Below are 23,782 nucleotides of genomic sequence, written 5' to 3' on the forward strand. Positions count from 1 at the left end.
CCCCATCCCTATTTCCCCCAATGTTACCTCTACCTCCTCCATTGTTTCCTCCTCCTCCTCTACCTCTACCTCTACCAAATCCAGTTGCTCCTTCCTCTGTCATGGTAGTTTCCCTGGAGACTTCAGAGTCTTCTGGTTCTTCTACTAAGGGTGTATGAGAAAGAATTTCTCCCTCTTCTTCAGATGATTCTACTTCTTCAATTACAATTTGTCTCTCTGTAGAAGGAAGGAAAGGATCTCTTTCTAGTTCAGATTCGATGGAAGGTGTGGGAGATTCGACTCCTACCTCTTGAATTCCAGGAATCCTAGGGCTAGGAGTGTAAGTTGGAGATGATGGAGGTGTCTCTTGTCTATTCCTTGAAGTAGATGGAGTTGTAAAAATCGAACTTTTGGCTCTAGCTAAAAACCTTCCCCTAGAATCTCTTGCTTTATGCATGTCATTTTTTTTTATTTTTTCTTCAAGTCGGGCTAATAATTCTCTTTCTGATCTTCCAGGTCACCCTAGGTGCAAGAAGAGAGCATACTCAAGAAACTATTAAACCAATAACTTTCTCTTTTCTGATCCTCCAGATCACATTAAGTGCAAGAGGAGAGCATACTTTGAGATGTTATCAATTTTCCTTCCTTGAAATTTTCTTGTTTTTTTTTTTTTTAAGAATTTGGCTACTTAGTGATGTCTAAATTGAAACTTTTAAATGTCAACCCGGGGCTCGTAAGCTGATGAAGTGAGGTGTACTATATGTACTTAGGTAACCGTTTTCTTAGTTTTTTGTCGTTTTTAGCTTTTTTAAGTTTGTTTTCGAATGTATCTTTCCTACTGTGATGTGATGGAAATGTAATAAAGCAAGTGAAATGTGGATGATTGTGGTGATCTCTAAATGATTTCTCAAAACTTAAAAAATATTCTACAAGAAAGCTTGAACAACAACTGCAATAAAATCAACTCTTAAAGGAAAATAAAGACATCAAATAAAGGACTAATGACATCGACCCAGTATCTCTGCTGCTGAATGAAAATGAAAATGAAATCTATATTAAATCCAACTAAAAGTAAGAACAACTATCTCACACTATTTCAACTCTTCAACTTAATCTTCTCTATGAAAAGATATCATGAAATGTTAAGCAATGTGAAATCTAAGTGAAACTACATAAAAGAGACTAGTCACAATACTTTAACTTTCTCTTAACCTTTTGCCTTTCAGCTGAATTTATCATGTAAGAAACAGTTATGGATAAGTCAAGTAATGTGAGTTCTAAAGCAAACTAAATCAAGCTATACTAAGTGATATTTTGGCTCCCAATAAAGTTATTTGATTATGGGAAAGGAACCATCAATAGATGAACAACTTGATATCTAAGAGCAGAAAGTAAATATGCAAGTTAAAGAAATGACAGTAAGGAAAATCAAAACTGCGAAACAATGAAGGTCAGCAACATAGACAAGATGATCACACATGCCACTAGTTATGAAAAGAAAAGAAGGAAAACTATCCCGGGCTTGCCTAAGAAACCTGCATAACACACTGATCAGTCATGAACATAAAAGTGCAGAAATGTAAATCAACAGAAATCAAAGTTTATGTACAGCTAATATACATGTTGAAAATAAATAAAAACGCAGCAATTTAAAAGACATCTGTACAGCTAATATACATGAAACAAGAAAAAGAAATGCAAGAAATTAAAGGTTACTGTACAGGGCTTCAACAAACAGGGGCCCTCTGCCTACTTCAGCCGGTTCAAGGAGCAGTTATACGCTTAAATGCAAAACAGTCTTCTCATGTATTGGCATCAAATGTAAAAGTACAGTGGGGAGCTCAAAATTAAATTAAAAACGATTAACTCTACAGCGTTCAAGGACGCTTTATTTATAAGAAGAAAGCAAACTACTTTAACGAGATCTCTGCTATTCAACCAGCTGTTTAAAAACACGTGAATCCTCTACGTCCTCGGATCTAGGTAACTGTCATCGTGTTCATTCAATCTGGAGAGTATGGCTATTGGATTCGTGCTTCTAGATTGTCTCCATGGATGAGGATGATGCCACCTAGCTTCACGTGCCCAAAAACAGAGCAACGCAGAGCCGTGCCACCACTGAACACTTCTGTTGACCGGTATTTGCCTCCTCGTTGACCGCAGGCTTTTATGGCTGTTCTAGGTGATCTGGAGGGACACGTCCCATGTCCTTGACTCCTGGAACTTGCCCATGTGGCTCATCTTCTCGGAGGACACCTGTAACATATCATTTAATAAAACAGCTGCGGAATCCTGTGCTGGCTGCAGAAACCTGGATCAGCTGTGGAAACCCGTGTTGGCTGCGGAAACGCAGCACTCTGAACCAAAATTCTAAACCAAACAACAGTCATTAGCATAGTTAGAAAACCATGTAAAAAGTCCTAAAATACAATGACTTAAGCAACTTGATGGATGAAATGAGTGGGAAAAGAAGGAAATGAATGGGAAAAGAAGGCTGAGAGGGTGTGTAAGGAGGTACAGGTTCAAGGCTCTACACTGCCCTAGTTTTGTAATGTAATGTCGGTTGAATAGACCTACCCATGGTCTGTGGACCATGGGATTATATAAATAGAGTGAGGCTCTAAGGAGATAGAGAAAGTAGAGAAGGAGAGAGATAGGAAGAGAGTCTAAGTGATTAAGTGAAGTTTGTCTTTGGGTCGTAGAGTAGGAGAAGGCTCTGCAGTTGAGTGTGCAGAGGCCTAGTAGTTTGCAGCTGAGTGTGTAGACCCATGCAGCCGAGTGCGCAGGGCGGAGTCAAGTTTGTAACCAAAGAAGGAATCAATAAAGAGAAGTTTTATCATAATTATGTATATATGTTCTTGGGTTAATGCATGCTTGATATAATTTGCAAATATACTATTTATTTACTGCGCGCACCTGTATGAATGGTTTATGTTGTTAAGTATAACTTAAAGCATTTAATTATGCTAAAATAATCAACTAACATTGGAATACTAGTAAGGACTTGGGTAATAACGTAAAAGCGCAATGTTCAGCCCCTAAGTAGGGTTGTGAGAAGGCAGTATATCAAGCCACGAGGTATGGGAAAGCGCGCGAAGAGACTTGCACGCAGGGTCAAACTACGGACCACTTGAACTTATTAGACATCTTCAGGGTGAAGAAACCTAGTTCTAGCACCCTCCCATGCTACTTCAGGTGAGACCCCAGTCCGTGCTCTGCGGACTGTTGTTGAAAGGGCCAATAGTACCAGGATTTGTTTGGCTAACTTAACTCTAAACCTAGGTCAGGCCCCTATAAGCCAACAAATATTCTGTTGGATATTAGACATATCATCCTTGTTATATTGGGTGTAATGATTGTCGCATCTCTGTGGACTATTTCGCTTGATGTTGGACAAATTATTCTTGTTTATGTGTGTCTATACTAGGGTGGTACTATTACCTCTCTCCCAGTGGCTCACTTCTCCTCCCCTTCCATAGTAAAAGAAATTTGACACACATATGATCGAACACTCACCAGACACACCTCCCTTGCTTTTCGAAGGCACATTTGCACTTCTCTCTCTTGTTGACAGTTAAATCCAAGGCATATATTTAAGACAAACGATAACCAAGCCATATTCCGGATGGGGATCCTATCCCAAATGATGTGAGGTCTAATTGGGACTTCACGTCAGGGAGACCCCATAGTTGACCAATTTCCGACACCGTCAACAATGGCACTAGAAGGAGGGCCGAATGACAAGATGAGCCCATTGAGTCTATTTTGAATCTCTTATCGTAAATGGCTCATCCTTAAATATTACTCCTGGGGTGTTTCTCCAATTTATCCATTTGTCAATTTTAAATCCCTGTTAAGCCTCTCTATCACTTATCTCAGTTAAATTTTAATGGTGATAATGGAACATCCATAATCGAGAACATTTCTAATTTTATCAAATTTTGTGAATATTACACAATCGATGATGAAGAGTTTTCTTGTGTTCTTTTTCTTCCTCACCCTTGAATATCGTGTTAATCAATGGTGCCATACCTTCCCACCCATTTCCATCCATTCTTTTCATCATTTCCTCTGGTATATTTATCAAGTCTTTTATAAGTATAATTACCAAGATGTATGTAAAAGAATCAATCAATTAAGAATGAAGCCTAATGAACCAGTTGAGGATTTTTTTGATTGATTCCTTCACCTTTGTTATGAATTTCCTGAAGAATATATGGATCAGGATTTCTCAAAAAAAGAGTTTGAGCACTTGGTTCTTATCTCTTTTCATGGTGAATCTAGACCACCTGATGTTTCTTTGTCCCCAACTCTTGTAAACCAAGAGACACCCCTAATTTTAGAGGAGGAACCTGCTATTCCTTTTGTTCCTTGTCCTCTTCTTTTTTCGGTTACTATGCGGGTGCCTCATTGCGATGATAATAAAGTTGGGAAATCTGCACATCAAATCCCTAATCCATATTCTCACCCTCCTTTTGCTTGCCATGATTCAAATCCAATAGAGGAAATCCCCGAATGGCTCATGAAGCCTACAATGAAAACCAATTTTTCTATTCCTCAGGATGGTATTGACACTCATAACTCTAGTCTTGAATCTAATTTGGGTTTCTATCATCCTCTATCATCTATGTGTCATTACTCTTTGTACCATGATCTTCTTGATCAATCTACTCCATCAACTAGTTTTCACTATCCTAATTTTCAAGTTGTTGGCTCAAATTACGACCAGGTTCAAGATAGTCACATTACCTAGGTAGAGGAGTAGGAAGGTGAATATTCATTCAATATTTCTCTTCTTTTTCAAAATCCTTGATGTGAAGATGGTGTCTCCCCATTCTTGGTTGATATTGAATCTGTTAATCTTAGTAATGAATCAAATAAATTCTGTTTGTTTAGATCCATAGTATTGGGAAGTAATAATTCTGATGATGATAATTCTATTGATGTATGTGATGATGAATGCCCAAGTGCACTAGTTTATCTTTCAGTTTGTCATGAAAATTTTAATTTGAAAGATTTGGATATGGAACCTATTTCAATAGAAGAAAATGCTCTTATTGAAACTTCCTCTTTGTCCCACTATCCCCTATGCTCTCTTGTTTATGATGCATCTACATGTGATGAATATACTCCATAATCTTCAATTTATTCATCATATGTGATCACTTCTCACATGACACAAGGTAGTGAGGTTGTCCATGATGAAAGAGAGAATAATCAGATCAATGAGTATCATTTCTATCCCGTACCATCTCTTGTTTTGCATGAAGAGAACTCTTCAAATCTTCTTTCTCATGAAATTTCTCCATCTCTAGATTTGCGATCAAAATAATCTTTCGGATTGAGTAATATGGTTGTTGAAGTTGTAAAATTTGATCAAATTAGTGACAAAGATGGCTTCCATTCGGTTAATAATGATCTTATCCAAATAAATGAAAACAACTATCCTCACACCATGCATGATTTGGTTCAATCTTTGGAATGCAATTTACAATCCTTGAAAGTTCCGGGACTTGTGAGAGAGTCAAGGCACTTCAACTTTTGTTGATGGTTATGTTAGGATATCGCAGCTCTGGTAAGACCCCGAATTGAGTCAGGTCTAGTTTTCTTCGCAAAACTATTGTTTTTTTATGGTTTCATTCGATGTAAATTCTTTCTTGAAATATATTTTGCAATGTGGAAATCATCTTTCAAACCTTCAATATTTTATTTCTAATTGGATTCAAGATGATTCATATTCATGAAAATATTTTTTTATCAAACTCGAGCTTGGAAGGTGTATCTCTAATAGAATCATGGAAATATGAAGTTGATCATTCTAAGGATTATATTTATCCAAAGGAGTCGTACCTGCCACCCTCTTTTGAAAAAAATCAACTCCTTATCCTTCTTATGAATATTTTTATGCTAATCTTTTTCTTCAGCACACCTCAAATCCTATCAATTGTCAGTAAATGCATGGATTGTTTGACAAATAAAATTGTTCTTCACTTGTTTCACCCGAACTGGTTTCATATGTTTGTTATACTAGCATTCCAATTTTACTTATTTCAACGATTATGATGCTAGTGCAATGTGTAACCAATCATAATAAAATGTTTTGTTACACTAATCACGTGAGGAATATGACTCTATTCTGTAGAGCATTTGTGAACTGTTCAAACTACTTTATCTTTGGGAATTCCAAACTGGGAATATGTTTCTTTAATCATCCCATTTGATTGTGATTATGTTTCTAATGACTATCATTCAACTTACTATTTTCCCATCAACACATCTAATGAAATTAGTTTTATATCCTTTTATTTTTACATTTTAACATCTCACTATCCGGGTACTTTTCAAGTGGTTGAGGCACTACCATACTTACAGATGGTTATGTCAATTCCTCCTTGTCTTGAATCACCTAATTAACATGATCAAATCTATTTTTCCTCACAATATTCTCATCATAATCCCATGCCTTAAATTGAAAATTCATCTTTTCAAAGATTTCCCGGTTTTCAGGAATATTGTACTGAATTTTACGATCCAATCGCAGAATGGTTGGAGCAATCTTACTTGGCAGGCTCCATCGCAAATAAAATTTTTTGATCTTTCCACGGGCTTGATAAGGAGTTCGGTGTAGTTTAAGACACATTCACAAGAAGATTATGAGGTTTGTTGAATGATGGTTTTCATTAAAAGGGTAAGAATGTGAATTGGTTAGAAGTAGTGGCTATGGCCTATTTTTCTGCTAATTGGTAAGACCCTCAAAAATTTGTGCAAGTTATTCAAGTTCTTATCTATTATGTTGCACATTGATTTATATAAGTTTTAATTGCTTATATCTTGGTGAATGCAGGTCAAAAGTAGTTACAATGGCTTCATTGGAAATTTATTTATAAGCGACCCCTACCTTCTAGATGATTAGGTTAGGAGTAGGTTTAGTTTTGTATTACTTTACCTACACATCCATCTTGTATTCATTTTCTATAGTTTGTCTTGTGTTTTCTCATTTTGGTTTCACATCATCTTTTCAATTAGCCTCCTTCCATTTTGTATTCTAGTTTTGGTTCATTGTGTGTGTTGTCTTTTTGTTTTGTTTTGTAAGACCTTGCATCAAGATGCTCTGTTGGCTCAAAATGGAATGTGGAAAAATAGAAAAGTACTTTGTGACACTGCAACATTTGGCTAACTTTCTGTCATTTTTCCTTGTCTTGGTTACATCTTTTGGTTGATAATGTTCCAACAGAAAATACGATCCTTGCATTAAGAAATCCTCATGTCGAACCAATGTCTCCATGACTATTATGGAAACCTCATCCCTACTCTCGATTTGTTATGTTTCAGTGTTTTCAGGCTGATCCAATAAAGTAGAGAAGGATAAGATGAAAATATAAATGAGCAAACCAATATCAAAGATATTATATATGCTTATCTGAAGCGACAACCTCTCCTGCTCTCAATAAGTTCAGATCCCTCTTCCACCCATGAAAGATAAATTGTCGATGCATAGTCCTATATAAAATAAATAAATAAATAAAGGTGAAACAATGGAAAGGCTTCCTGCGTAGAGAGGTGAAGTAGGAAACTCCTTTGGGGTACTACCCAGGCTCGCTAGCAGCAGAGAAATGTTTGTGTTCCTAAAGTGACTCTGCTGGGGTATTGTATAGGTTCATTGGCTGCGAAGCAACACTAGAGATGAGAAAGTATACTTTGAAAATATAAATTTCGTGAAATTCATTACCCTGTCCTATTTCGAAACATTGTGTGATCGGCAATCTTATATTGTTGTTTAACTGAGTAAAGGAATGAAGATGACTATGTTTATGCACAGGGTAAGTGGGGAAGCCATTAAAAACTGGACGATGAACCAATACTTCTTGAAGAACTAGACCTTGCAGGAAAGAATTGACCAAGGAAGAGAAGCTAGAGTTCTACTAGTGTGTTGACAAGTGTTGTCGCTGCAACAAACACCCTCCAAAATTTTGCTTATACTTGGATTTTTGAGCCTACTATGGATCTTGCAATTAATCATTCCATGGTGACTTCTTGATCACTCAAAATCACTTTCTCTCACATGCTCAATTTTCAATGAGTTCATGAACACATTCTTCCATTCAAGCTTGAAAAACATAAGCACAATCTGTCAAGATAATGTATGTGCAATGTTCAACACATGTCGACAATTGGTGCGCACTATCATTGAGAGTCCCTCACTTTTGGTTGCATTTGTACTTCTATTTTATTGATTTTTTCAAACTGTCGCTTTTGCGCACCTTCATTTTCGCGAGTGCCATTTTCATGCTTTCAACTGTCTCTCTTGCTTTATTTCCATTTAATTAGTGTTGTTTTCATGTTATCTTCGTTATGGCATGTGTTTCTATCAATATCGTTCACATATCGCAAGTGTCGCTCTCCCTTTTCTCTTCATATGGTAAATGTCGTCTTTACGCATATTAGATGTTGCACAATGTGTATACACTCATTTTGGTGGTTTCAATGGTTTAATTTCATGAAAATGAGTGGAACTTACCATTTAAACACATGTCTCACTCATTCCCAAAGTTGTAAGCATTGTCGCACAATGTCGTCATGGTCGTCACAAAGTGTATCTTTAGTGTTTCATTTGTTGTAAAGCAGTCAAAAATTTGTCACAATGAAAGAAATATGTTGTTAGCATGTTTTGGATGATCTATGTTGTTATGCCATTAAGTGGTCTAAGTATGTGATCATAGTCAAGTCATATCATTGTTCACATCAGTCTCATTGATGCCACACTTAGCCATTTTTTGGAAACTTCCATGCATCCTAGCCTTGTTAAGCATTCCTCAACTATGCTTTACGCAGTTCCAACCCTCAAGATACAACCCTATCCATTGACACTCTGCAATGCACAGCTCTTGCATCCTAGGACTATGTATTATGGAGTTCTAGCACTCAAGCTAAGACCTTGGCCCCTAGAGCACAATTCAACCCTCTAGCCTGGCCCCAATTGCGTATTGCGTAGTCTTTGAGCACAAGACCAAACCCTAATATCTTGAAATGCAAGACTGTGCAATCACCAGGAATTTTCTACCTCCTAGAACTACACAGTTGAACTGAAACAATGCAAAACCCTATAATCTAACTCATTAAACCTCAGATTTTGTAACTTTCATGCACAGTCTACCCATAATTGTGCATTCCATAGTATCAAGGATCAAGCCTCAACCCTAAGCTCTTGAATTGCATAATTACACAATCACCTGGGCTCCTCTATCTTCCAAAACTACGCAATGGGAAAAATCAATGTTTAATCCCTCATCTTGGCTCCCTTATCTCCTCAACTGCGCAACCATTTTTCTCAGTCCAATCCTAAACTGCGCATTGAGGAGTCTCAAGGCTCAAGCCTGACCCTTGAATTCCTGAGCTGCACAATTATTCAATAACTAAGCCTCTCCCTCGGCCTATCTCCTAGTTCCGTCTCAGTTAGTGGATCATCATGAAACATCTTAGATAGGGGTTTATCACAATGATTTCGTCTTGTCATGAGTGGATTGGAGATGCATGAACTCTACCATGTTATGGAAAGATGATGAAGAAGGAGGAAATGTTCAAAGACACCTAAGGTGTTGAAGAGATAAGATGATCATCATATGAGAAGACTAAGTAACACCGAACTATAAAAAAATATGAAAGATCAAGATCACATGGAAGACTCCTCATCTTGAAGTCATAAGGAGGAGGAAGAAGAAAAACATGCACTATATTTTCAAGAAGACACAAATAAAGAATCAACAAAGAATGACTTGACATTGCAATGTCATCAGTGTCATGTCATGTTGTGTCATGATTCATCATGTGCCACATCATCTTGTGGAATATGTAATTCAATATTGGAGAAATGTATTGTAAAGTGGAAGTCCAAAGGACATCTACAAAATATGAAGAGTCATGTAAATTCAAAAAGTCATGCAACTTAAAATAGTCATGAGGGTAGTGATAGAGTCATAAGGAAGGCGAAGCATTGCCTTCCCATTGGCTATATATACACCCTCATTGTATGAGTAAGGGACTTTTCACCTTGGCTCCTCCCATAAGGCATTAGAGAGACTAACTAGTTCTTTTGAGGAGTAAGGAGAGGCTCCAATGCTCCACTACTATAGCTAGTGGTGTTCATTTTATACATGTGTCTTGAAACTTTTTCTTCATATCATAAGCCTTATGGCCAACACGTTCTTCATGGATGGATTATGGATATTTGTAAGACTATTCTATGAATGTTTGTAATTCATGTTTTCTTTCATTTGTGCTAAAGTATTTGAAATATTTTGGTTATTTTGGTACTTATGATATTGAGAATGTGTTTTAATGGTTATTATCATTGTCGCATCCTTGTGGACTATTCTGCTGGATATTAGATAAATATTCCTTATTATCTTGGTTGTTGCATATCTATGGATTATTCCGCTTGATGTTGAACAAATTCTTCTTGTTTATGTGTGTCTCTACTGGGGTGGTACTATTACCTCTCTCTTAGTGGCTCACTTCTCTTACCCTTCTGTAGTAAAAAAAACCTTTGACACACATATGACTGAACAATCACTAGGCACAACTCCCTTGATTTTTGAAGGAACATTTTCACTCCTCTCTCTTGCTGACAATTAGAGCCAAGGAATATCTTTAAGACAACCAACAACTGGGCCATATTCTGGATGGGATCCCTTCCCAAACGGTGTGAGGTCTAATTGGGACTTCACATTAGGGAGACCCCTTGGTTGATGGGTTTCTAGCACTGTCAATGGAGGGTTTCCACAACAGTGATTAAGAAGAATTTTGCTAGAGTTTATTCTTCATAAAGACTTTCAACTTCTAAGTTTTAGAGGGAGGTTCAAAAAGGGTCGAATTGTTTTTGCAGAATGAGGTTGAAGTTTCCAGTTTGAATCTTCTAATTTACTAGTGAAAATTTATAGATTGAATTCCTAGAGGCAGTCTGGGTTGCTGAGAAGGGCATATCGGGTTTCCAGTGGAAGTGAAAATTTCTAGGAATGGTAGTGCAAATTTATAAAGGCTGCTAGATTGCTAATGCGAATTGCTGGAGGCTACCAATGTGAGTTCCAGAGGGTAGTGGATTTCCTTAAAGGGTCGAGTTGATCTATAGAGAGAGACTATGAAATTTATCAATTCTATTTGGTCAGAAGTGAAGATACAAATTTTGTGAGAGCTTAGCTAGTGTCAAGTAAGTAGTTGTAATTTTTCAATAAATTTTTTTGTTGAAGATAATAATATAAACCCTTAAATATGAAAAATAGTTTTCCCCACATTAGGGTTTTTCCATGGACAATTGTCCAGTTTTTCCATGGACATTTGTCCAAAAATGATTGTGTTCATTGTGTGATTGGCTTCACACTTTATACTGTAAATTTTCTTTTGCGAATGATGCTATTCATGTTCTTATTCATTACTTCCAACAAAAGAATTAATTTTCCATGAACAAGTAATATGAAATAATTAACTGGGTTAATAACACCTTCTGGGTAGCCAGAAATTTCACACAAAATGGGGTTGTTACAAAATATTTTTCCTTAAAAGTTAGAAAAGTCATTACTGTGGAGACTTAGACATAATAATAAGACATACCCACTATAAAACTCTCTCCTCTAACTTTAAACTCAATCCCATCTTCAAGAAGATATGTTTAACATTACTCCCTATCAGGTAATTCCAGGTTCTCTAAGATTTGAGGTAAAAATACAAAAGCGTAGATGATTTAGCAAACAATGAAATTTATTATGAGGAATTAATTACCAAAATAGATGAAAGGGGATATAATTCCTCAATTCCTTAAAGAATTGACACATAATGTTGGTATTTTCATGGCCCTTGGTAGTGGTTATGTTCTTGTGGGTAGTTGGCACAAGTGGCAATAAATTAATCTATGCTCCTAACTATTTCCTCACATTCCTCATATCCTCATGTTAAGTTATAGTACAATCCACATCATCCCCTCCCAAGTATGGAGTTTGTTTGAAGTCAGCTGCCCCAATCATATTAGTTTATTCTCTTGTAAATGTGGCTCAGTTCACGTGTTTATTGGATTAAGGGGGAAATTAGTTTTTTTTTCACTCAAGTGTGCACATACGTCCTCCCTTGTTCCATCCTTGGCCTCAATATTATACCCAAATCACTATCATAAGTCAATTATTCAGTTGGATTTGAGGTGCTCTCCCTATTGGTTCTCGTCCCTATATTTTCCCCTTTTGTACCCATCATTATAGCTATAGACTGCTGACCCTTATTGATGGAAAAAAATGACATTGTGCTAGTGGTGGTCATGGTAAATCAACCCCACTTTAAGAAAAAAGGAAATCAATGCAAACGCTCAAAATACATTTCTGATTTGTAGAATGAGATGGCTCATCTTTAGATTAAATAATCCTAATTGGCATCACAATGGACTTCACTTTGGATATTTTAATTAGCTAGAGGCAACATATATAAAGCATGGAGGGTGAAATAAGTTTACTTAGAAGCTAAATAGAAGAATTGAATATTTCAGGTTAGCAAGGTACTCAATTCACTTCCTTCTTTACTAATTATGCTAGTTCTTCTCCTCTCCCACTGTTAGATTTATATTTAGAGCCCTAGATTGTACCTTTAGTGAACAAGGACACAATTCCCCTCTCTAACAGTTAAATGGAAGGAAAAACATGTCATTTTTATTATGTATTTACAATTAAGGACATAACTCATGATGTAATTTTGTTAATACATTTTATTAAAATCTCACCTAATGCTTTGATAAAAAAAACTAAGTTATAAGGTAATTTTGTTGTAATTTATTATGTATTTACAATTAAGAACATAAATCATGATGTAATGTTATTAATACATTATCTTGAAATCTCGCCTCATGCTCTGATTAAAAAACTAAGCTATAAGGAAATTCTGTTGTAATTTGGACTAATGCTACAATAGAGATGCATATTTCAAATTCTTGATTACATTTAAAAGAAAATGAAAATTACCATGAAACAATCACATTTTTTTAGTATGGAACTTTTAACATAGTTAAATATCTAGAGAAACCATATAAATTAAATGGTTGGTGAAAGTTGATAGACATCAATCCATAGTAAGTATCAAAATACATCCTCATATACTTCATGATACATCTCACTTTGCTAAAAATAAAAAATCATAAACAATAACTAAATTATAACTTTATTTTAATTTATTAGTAATTATAAAAGTAATTAATATATAAATAAACATATATACATTTAAAAAATCATGGAACAAGATTCTTAACCATGAAGATTTACCCCCATTTTACCATGGAGATTATTAATCTCCAAGTAGACTTTGTTACAATACCATGGCTTATCAATACCACATGCCCAAAAAACCATAACTAAATTCATATGACACTTGTTCTTATGACATTTTTTTTTAATTATTGAATTTAATTAAAAATAAATCTCAACCATTGATTTATGTATACTACTATGAATATTCTAGAATATTTCATGGAAATTAAATCCCTATCATCTACCTAATAATTATAGATAATTAAATTAAAATTATGAAAACCGTATTCCAAAGTAGACACATTTATTGGTGTAATTATAATTTAAAATTAGTAAAAAAATGATCATCATAATAAAAATTAACATCCATCTAATCATAATTAGAAATTCAAAATTAACAAGAACCAATATCTATTTTAAAAAATTAGCCATCATAATAAGAATGGATGATTTTTTTTAATCATAGTTGAAAATTAAACAATGGCGAGCTACATTACCTCCAAACTTTTAATATTTAACTAAAATATATCTATCTTAACTTGGATCTACTAAGCACCAAGATGAATCAAATCTATTTTCTCTTTAAAATATGTTTGAATATCAAGAGATTTGATCCGTCTCGATGCATGGTAGGTCTGAATTTATGGATCTATGATGGTTATATTATTAATTATTATTGTAATGCCTCCTCCCACATTTACCCACTCTTACAAGCTCTAGAGGGTAAAAATGAGATGAGTTTCATTATGATATGACCTGACCTCGAAGTTCCAGTTATAGAAGTGAGGCCTACAAACCAGAAGTAAATTGACATCCCTCAGATACTATAGATCACTTAGGATCCTATCAACCGCCCCAGGTGATTAATCCCTGAGTTGGAACTCTTTTCACTAGGTTTACTCTCCAATTGTACCCATAACACTTCATGCATGCAGTTATGAGGCTCCAATTATAAGTTTTAAACCCATACAAAAATTACTTGCAAATGAATTATTAAAAATAGAAAATGAACAATGGTGAGAACATAAAACATAAAACAAATATACATAGAGATTTCCCCTAGATCCCAAAATTGGGACTACCAGATTGATTTTTCATTATATTTCTTTCAATGTTACAATACATATATATACATGCCAAAGCATCCATAAACCCCAATCCAATAGCCCTGGATTAGAACATAACCATAGTTCACTTGAACGAATCTACAAAATACCATGAGAAAGAAACCCTCATGCCCAAAACCATGTGCGAAATCCATACACAAAACCATAGGTAGGTCTGCCCACCTAATATAGGGTTAATTTTTTTTTCCCAGGGTGCTACCTTGGACATTGTGCAAGGGGACTACCGCCCCCCCTACAAACCCCTATACAGAGGGGGATGCTACCCCCCTATGACCCCCCCACTACACCCCGTGCAATAAAGGGGGAGCTGCCCCCCCTAACCCCTCAACTTCACGTGCGGGGCTAGTTGTGGAAAGAATATAACACACACCCAACATTCTCCCACTTGTTGTTTTATTTTCCACACAGGGAGTCACATGAGAGGTTAGTCATTATTCCACCCCTCCAATGCCCATTGTTTCTCTACACCAAGCGAACTTCTTAGTGTTCACATACTTTGTCAAGCATCTATAATATTCTTCAAAGTGTCCACCTTTACCACCAACACCTTTTGGTCCTCAACCATATCCTTTACAAAGTGATACTAAACATCAATGTGCTTTGTCTTTGAATGATAAGCAAGGTTCTTTTCCATGAAAATTTCACTTTGGTTGTCATAGTATATCCTTATAGCTTGTTGTACTAACCTCATACTTGAACATAATCTCTACAATCAAGATTATTCCTTGCTTGCATGAGTGGCTACCATGTATTTTGCCTCTGTAGTTGAAAGTGCCACTATATACTATTTCTTACTCATCCAACTGACTACACCTCCAAATAGGTTAAACACATACCCACTTTTAGATATTCTTTGATCCAAATCTCCATCCCAATCTGTATCAACAAAGCCATGGATGTCCAAAACTATGTCCAATCCTGGTCTTCCTTGATAGCATAGACCATAATCACTAGTGCCATGCCAATCCCTGAAAACCTGCTTCACAATTGTCCAATGCTCCTTCCTTGGTTTTCAAATAAACTTGCTCAATACTCCTGCATTTGAAATGTACGGTCTAGTATAGACTATTGCATACATCAGGCTATTGATTGCACTTGCATATGGAATACGAGACATGTCCTCTTCCTCTTCTTGTGTCTTGGGACACTATTCAACAAATAACTTTACACCTACAAGAATAGGAATATTCACTAGTTTACTATCCTGCATATTAAACTTACACAGTATTGTCTCAATATAATTCCTTTGGTTTAACTAGAGCTTCTTCTTTCCCGAGCTTATTTAATTTCCATGCCTCAAATATAGTTTGTAGCACTAAGATCTTTCATGTTGAGTTTGGAGGACAACTGGGTCTTCAAATCCTGGATAATTTCTTCGTCATTTCCAACCAACAACATATCACCCACATATAAGACTAGATAAATACCATGGTCACAAATTAATTTAAAATACACACAATGATCTTCTTTTCTCTTGGTGAAGCCAAGTCCCTGTATAAATGTATCAAATTTTTGATACCACATGCTTGGTGACTGTTTTAACCTATACACAGAATTTTTTAACCTACATACCAGTTCTTTCTTACCCTTCATTACAGAGCCTTTAGGTTTCTTCATGTAGATATCTTCTTCCAGATCGCCATGAAGAAATGTTGTCTTCACATCCATCTGTTCTACCTCAAAATCAAAAGTAGCAACAACAGATAAAAGTAATCTAATAGAAGCTACCTTAGAAACAAGAGAAAAAATATCACCAAAATCAATTCTCGGCACTTGGGAATAACCTTTTGCTACCAAACAAGCTTTGTATTTCTCCAACTTTCCTTCGGAATTCATCTTCTTCCAATGGGTTTCCTTACAGTTGAAAACTTTACTAGATCCAAAGCCTCATTTTTGTGCAAAGATGCCATTTCATCATCCATGGCCATTTTCCAGAGTTTTCCATCCTCTGAATCTACTGATTCCCTAACAGTTCTGGGATCATCATTAGTAATAGATAAAGCAAAATTCGAATAGAAAGAAAATGGACTATACCTTTTTGGCTACCTTCTTTCTAGAACTAATATTCTCACAATTGGAGTTTGTGGCTCTTCATCTTTTGATTCCTCTTCTGCTATAGAGTCTGGTTCTTCCTCTTTGAGCTCAAACTCTATTTTCCCAGGTTCCTTTGGTAGGACTTCATGTTTAATAACATCTTTCACCTCTCTAAACACCACATCTAGGCTATACACAACCTTCCTTGTTTTTGGGTTCCAAAGCTTATAACCTTTTAAACCATCCTTATACAAAATAAAGATGCACCTTTCAGATTTACTATCAAACTTGGTTCTTTTCTCCTTTGGAACATGTATATATGCATCACATCCAAATACCCTCAAATGTGAAAGAGAGGGTTTCTTTCCAATCCATAACTCTTGTGGAGAATTATCCTCCAACACTGATGAAGGTGATCTATTAACCAAGTAACATGAAGTCTCCATCGCCTCTGCCTAGAATTCTTATCCTAACTTGGAAACACTGAGAATGCTTCTTGGCTTTTCCATCAAAGTCATGTTCATTCTTTCTGCAACTCCATTTTGTTGAGGTGTGTATGCAGTAGTCTTATATCGTGATATACCACACTTATTACATAACTCTTCAAATTGCTTCTTGCAGAACTCTCGACCATTATCTATCATCATCATTTTTATCTTCTTCTCTGTTTAGTTTTCCACTAGAACCTCAAATTCTTTAAACCTATCAAAGACTTCATATTTCTCCCTGAGGAAATATATCCATGTATTCCTTGAGAAGTTATCTACAAATGATACATAGTACACAAAATTACCAATGATGGAACCGACACAAGTCCAAATACATCATTGTGCACAAGTTCTAATATCCCTTTCGCCCTCTTAGCACCAAAGGGGAAACTCACCCGATTTTGCTTCCCATATACATAATGTTCACGGAAATTAAAATCCAAAAAGAAATTAAGCATACCATATACCATACCATCACCATGAAGTATTCAAAGGCCCTTCGCTCCAATATGTCCAAGCCTTTGATGCCTTACCATTGCCTTTTATCTGGAGACCACTAGATTTTCTTCTCCACTTTCAGGAAACGTATAACTCTTACACCCATCAATAATAGTTCTACCCAGAAGCTTGTACAGAGTTCCACTCTAAACTCTCCACATTACTACCAGTGTTCCCCAAACCATCCTGTAGGTATCTTTCTTGAACACTATTTTTACACCCACATCATCCATCTTGCTTACACAAATAAGATTTCTATCCAATGCAGGAATATGTAGAACACTCGGAAGTGTTCTTATCCTTCCACCTTGCAACTTCAGTTAGAATTTTCCATGCCCAATGATTCTAGCCTTACTATCATCCCCTAAGAAGACATCAACACCATCATATTTCTCATACTTTCCAAACCAGTCCCTGTGGGGAGTGAAGTGAAAGGATGCATCTGAGTCAATCAACCATGCCTCATGATCTACATGTGTACTTGAAGAAGAAGACAAGTACACATCCCCACCTTCATCAGAGGTGGTTTTCACCTCTGCAGAAGGGGCATCGTCAGATCCCTTTCCTTTCTCAGGAATTTTAGCTCTATAGTCCTTTATGAAGTGCCCTTCCTTTCCAGATTTATAGCAAACCTTTACAAGTTTTCATGGAGGTTTAGATCTCCCACTCGAGGACTTATTTTTGTTTATGCTCTGGGACCGTCCTCGTGCAAACAAGGAATCACCATTATGTCCCTCCATATTTTTTTGTATCATCTCCTTCGACAACAACGATGAGACTATTTTTTCAATGTAGTTTTTAACCCCGTACAGAAATTACCTGCATACAATTTCTAAAACACAGAAAATAAACAATGTGAGAGCACAACACATAAAACACATATACATAAAGATTTTCCCTAGATCCCAAAACTGAGACTACTAGCTTGATTTTTCATTATATTCCTTTCAATGTTACAATACATATTTATACATGCCGAAGCATCCAATACCATGGACCGAAAACCATCACGTCCAAAACCGTGGACCGAAAACCATCACGTCCAAAACCATGTGCGAAAATCATGTAGAAAACCATGGGTATGTCCACTGAACCTAATATAGGGTCCAAAACCAAAATTTTCTGGGGTGCTCCCCCAGACCCCATAGAATGGGGTTACCTGCACCCCTCAAACCTCTTGTGACTCCCCCTCCTACGCAATCGGTGCAATGAAGGGGGGGCTCCACCCCCCTTCTAACCCCCCAGTTAACTATGCGGGCTAGTCGTGGAAAGAATATAACACAACCCAACATTCTCCCACTTGTTGTTTTCTTTCCACAGGGGGCCACAAGAGAGCTTAGTCATTTATCTAGCCCTGCAATGCCCATTGTTTCTCTACACCAAGAGAACTTCTCAGAGCTCACAGATTTTGTCAATGCATCTGCAGTATTCTTCAAAGTGCTCACCTTTACCAGCAACACCTTTTTTTATTCTATCATATCCCTCAAAAGCGATACTGAATATTAATGTGCTTTGCCTTTGAATGATATGCAAGGTTCTTTGCCAAGAAAATGTCACTTTGGATGTCACATTCTATCCTTATAGCTCCCTGTACTAACCCCATACTTGAACAAAATCCCTACAACCAAACTGCTTCCTTACTTGCATGAGTGGCTACCATGTATTCTGCCTCTATAGTTGATAGTGCCACTACAGATTGTTTCTTACTCATCCAACTGAATGCACCTCCAAATAGGTTAAAGACATACCCACTTATAGATCTTCTACGATCCAGATCTCCAACCCATTCTGCATCAACAAAGACACAAATATCTAACACTCTATCCAATACTGGTCTTCCTTGGTAGCACAAAACATAATCATTAGTGCCACGCAAACACTTGAAAACCCGTTTCACTACTGTCTAGTGCTCCTTCCTTAGTTTTGACATAAATCTGCTCAATACTCCCTCTGCATGTGCAATGTCTGGTCTAGTACAGACCATCGCATACATCAGGCTACCAAATACACTTGCATGTGGAACACGGGACATGTCCTCTTCCTCTTCTTATGTCTTAGGACATTGTTCAACAGATAAATTTACACCTACAGGAATAGGAACCTTCACTGGTTTACTATCCTGCATATTAAACCTATGCAATATTGTCTCGACATACTTCCTCTAGTTTAACCAAAGCTTCCTCTTTGTCTAATCTCTTTTAATTTCCATGCCCAAAATATAGTTTGCAGCACCAAGATCTTTCATGTAGAATTTGGAGGACAAATGGGTCTTCAAATCCTAGATAATTTCTTTGTAATTTCCAACCAGCAACATATCATCCAGATACAAGACCAGATAAATAACACGGTCACCATTTAATTTAAAATACACACAGTGATCTTCTTTGATTCTAGTGAAGCCAAGTCCCTATATAAATGTATCAAATTTATGATACCACATCCTTGGTGACTGTTTTAACCCATAAAGGGACTTCTTTAACTTGCATACCAGTTCTTTCTTGCTCTTCACCACAAAGCATTCAGGTTGCTTCATAGAGATCTCCTCTTCCAGATCCCCATGAAGAAATGTTGTCTTCACATCCATCTATTCTACCTCAAAATCAAAAGCAGAAGCAACAGATAAAAGTAATATAATAGAAGCTACCTTGGCAACAGGAGACAAAATATCACCAAAATCAATTCCCGGCACCTAGGAATAACCTTTTGCTACCAATTGAGATTTGTATTTCTCCACCTTTCCTTTTGGATTTGTCTTCTTCTTGAACACCCATTTGCTGCCAATGGGTTTCCTTCCATCCGGAAACTCCACCAGATCCCAAGCCTCATTTTTGTGCAAAGATGCCATTTCATTAACCATGGCCTATTTCCAGACTTTTCCATCCTCTGAATCTACTACTTCCTCCATAGTTCTGGGATCATCATCAGTAATAGATAAAGCAAAATTTGAACAGAAAGCAGATGGACTATACCTTTTTGGTTGCCTTCTTTCTCAAACTGATCTTCTCACACCTGGAGTTTATGGCTCTTCATCTTCTGATTCCTCCTTTGCTGTACAGTTTGATTCTTACTCCTTTATCTCAAACTCTATCTTCTCAGGTTCCTTTGGTTGGACTTCATGTTTAATAACATATTTTACCTCTCCGAACACCACATCTTGGTTGTACACAACCTTCCTTGTTACTAGGTTCCAAAGCTTATAACCCTTTAAACCATCCTTATACCCAATAAAGATGCACTTTTCAGATTTACTATCCAACTTGGTTCGTTTCTCCTTTGGAACATGTACATATGCATCATATATAAATACCCTCAGATGTGAAAGAGAGTGTTTCTTACCAGTCCATACCTCTTGTGGAGTCTTATCCTCCAATGCTGATGAAGGTGATCTATTGACCAAGTAACATGCTGTCTCCACCGCCTCTGCCCAGAATTACTGTCCTAACCCGACACCACTGAGCATGCTTCTTTCCCTTTCCATCAACGTCTTGTTCATTCTTTCTGCAAATCCATTTTTCTCAGGTGCGTATGGAGTAGTCTTCTACCATGCTATACCACACTTCTTATAGAATTCTTCAAATTCCTTACTGCAAAACTCTCCACTGTTATCTGTCCTCAGTACCTTTATCTTCTTCTCTGTCTGGTTTTCCACCAGAGCCTTAAATTCTTTAAACTTTTCAAAGACTTCAAATTTCTTCTTAAGGAAATATATCCATGTATTCCTTGAGAAGTCATCTATAAAGGATATATAGTACACATACTTACCGAGTGATGGAACCTTCACAGGTCCAAACACATCATTGTGCACAAGCTCTAATATCTATTTCGCCCTCTTACCACCAGAGGGGAAACTCACCTGATTTTGATTCCCACATACACAATTTTCATAGAAATCAATATCTAGAGAGCTATTACTCATACCTTCCACCATACCTTTACCATGAAGTATTCGAAGGCCCTTCTCTCCAATATGTCCAAGCCTTTGATGCCACAACATGGTCTTCTCTCCAGAGACCACTAGATTTTCTGCTCCACTTTCAGGAACCAAAGGACTATTTCACCCATCAATAACAGTGCTACCTTGCAGCTTCTACAGAGTTCCACTTCAAACTCCCCGCATCAATACGAGTGCCCCCCACACCATCTTGCTGGTATCATTCTTGAACACTGTTTTTACACATGCATCATCAAGCTTGCTTACAGAAATTAGATTTCTGGCTAATGCAGGCAAGGATAATTTTAGGGGCGAATGTTCGCCCTTTGGCGAAATTAAGGGGTTTTAAATTTTTAGTGGGCGAATATTTTGTATCATAGTACATTTTTACAAATCACCTCAAATAGCCCACCTTATTTTAAGGGAGAGGGTAAAAAAGGTAAATTTAGCCCTTGAAATTAGGACTTACAACATTCCATTCGCCCATTTTCAAGAATAGGTTTTATTTAAGTGAATCCATTCGCCCATTTTCAAGAATAGGTTTTATTTAAGTGAATCCTATGGGACAAATACCATATTTATAAAAGAGGTATGGTAAATTAATAAAAATATAAATAAATGAGAGGTATGGTAAATAAATAAAACATTTTTTATATTTACTCCATAAGTCACCTTACATACATGTAAGGGTGTAAACAAATAAAAATATAAGTAATGTGGAGGTATGGTAAATAAATAAAACGTCTTTTTATACTTACTCAAAAGGTATGGTAGATAAATAAAAATATAAATAAACTAGACGTATCGTAAATAAATAAAACCTCTTTTTATATTTAGTCCATAACCCTCATTCTATTATGAAGGATCAAGAAAGAGGTTTTATTTAAGTGAATCCTATGGGCCAAATACCATATTTGTAAAAGAGGTATGGTAAATTAATAAAAATATAAATAAACGAGAGGTATGGTAAACAAATAAAACATTTTTTATATTTACTCCATAAGTCACCTTATATTTACGAACACTCAAAAAATGGGTTATATTTAGGTGAAACCTATGGCCAAAATACTATGGGACAAATACCATGGACTAGATTGTTATTAATACCATGCAAAAAACCATTATTAACCTTAATATTAGAATTAGTAAAAATAAAAATGGCACATGGTATTGACCCATGGTATTCACCAAAATGGCACATGGTATTGACCCATGGTATTCACCTGGAATGTAGCCTATTTAAATGGGGGAATTAAACCAGCATGTAGCCTATGCTAAGATTCACTAGGACTTTACAAATTCTTATTATTTAGTGAAAGACACGCCAAGATCTTACAATATTTTATAATTGAGTAAAATATTCGCCATGCCTGGTGAGAGATTCGCCAAAAAATTATATATACATATTATATTATTGATAAAATCGCCTTCCATTTTTCCTATATACCATGGATATTCGCCCATTTATTATATTTATAAATTTAGGGGGGGTTCTTAAAATTTTCCCTGAATGCAGGAATATGTAAAACACCCAGAAGAGTTCTAACCCTTCCACCTTGCAACTTCAACTTTACTTTTCCACGAACAACGATTCTAGCTTGGTGTAGTGTTATTTTCCGGAGTCATCGCATTCATGATTTTATTGTATCGACATTTCGAATCAACCTATGTGGTTTATCATCAGGATCAGATGTGTAAAAAAGTCAGTGAATAATGGACCAATAAATAGAGGATAGGGTAGGGAAGATAATGAATGGAGCCGACAGGTTTGCTAATGCTCAGAAATAAATTTATTTTACTTTATTATTATTATTATTTATTTATTTATTTTAAATTAAAATGATTTGATGTATTTTTAATAAATTTATTTTATTATTATTATTATTATTATTATTATTATTATTAGGAAACTAAAGTTTATATAAATTAAAATTATTTGAATGTAATTTTAATAAATAAATAAATAAATTTATTAATTTTTTTTTTTTAGCAAAACTAAAGTTTATATAAATTAAAATTATTTGGATGTAATTTTAATAAATTTATCTATTTATTTATTTTTTAATGTTATTTATTCAAACATTATTTGTAGTGATTAATATTTCAAATATTATAATGTTTAACTAAAAGTTTCAATAATAATTAATTAGTTGAATTATTGATGTTAAATAAATGTTTCTCATTAAATATTTATAATGTTTATTATATTAGTAATGTTTTTTAGAGCTTGAATTGGTTAATTAAGTTTGAAAAAACTAATTAAATTAGATTATTAGTTTTTAATGATTTTAGGGATAGGTGAACTATTAAGAGATAAAGGGGTCATGGGTACCTAGGGGGCAATAGAATCCCTTGTTAGTGTAGGAATCCAATTGTCACTAATTTTCAAATCATCATCACGGTTGAGGTTGTTGGGGTGTTTTCCTATTTCTATAGCTTCTCTAAATTTTC

This window comes from Pinus tabuliformis, chromosome 3_2 (genome assembly GCF_031772625.1).
Source record: "Pinus tabuliformis cultivar Carrire ecotype Pingquan chromosome 3_2, CPIR1, whole genome shotgun sequence".
NCBI lineage: Eukaryota > Viridiplantae > Streptophyta > Pinopsida > Pinales > Pinaceae > Pinus > Pinus tabuliformis.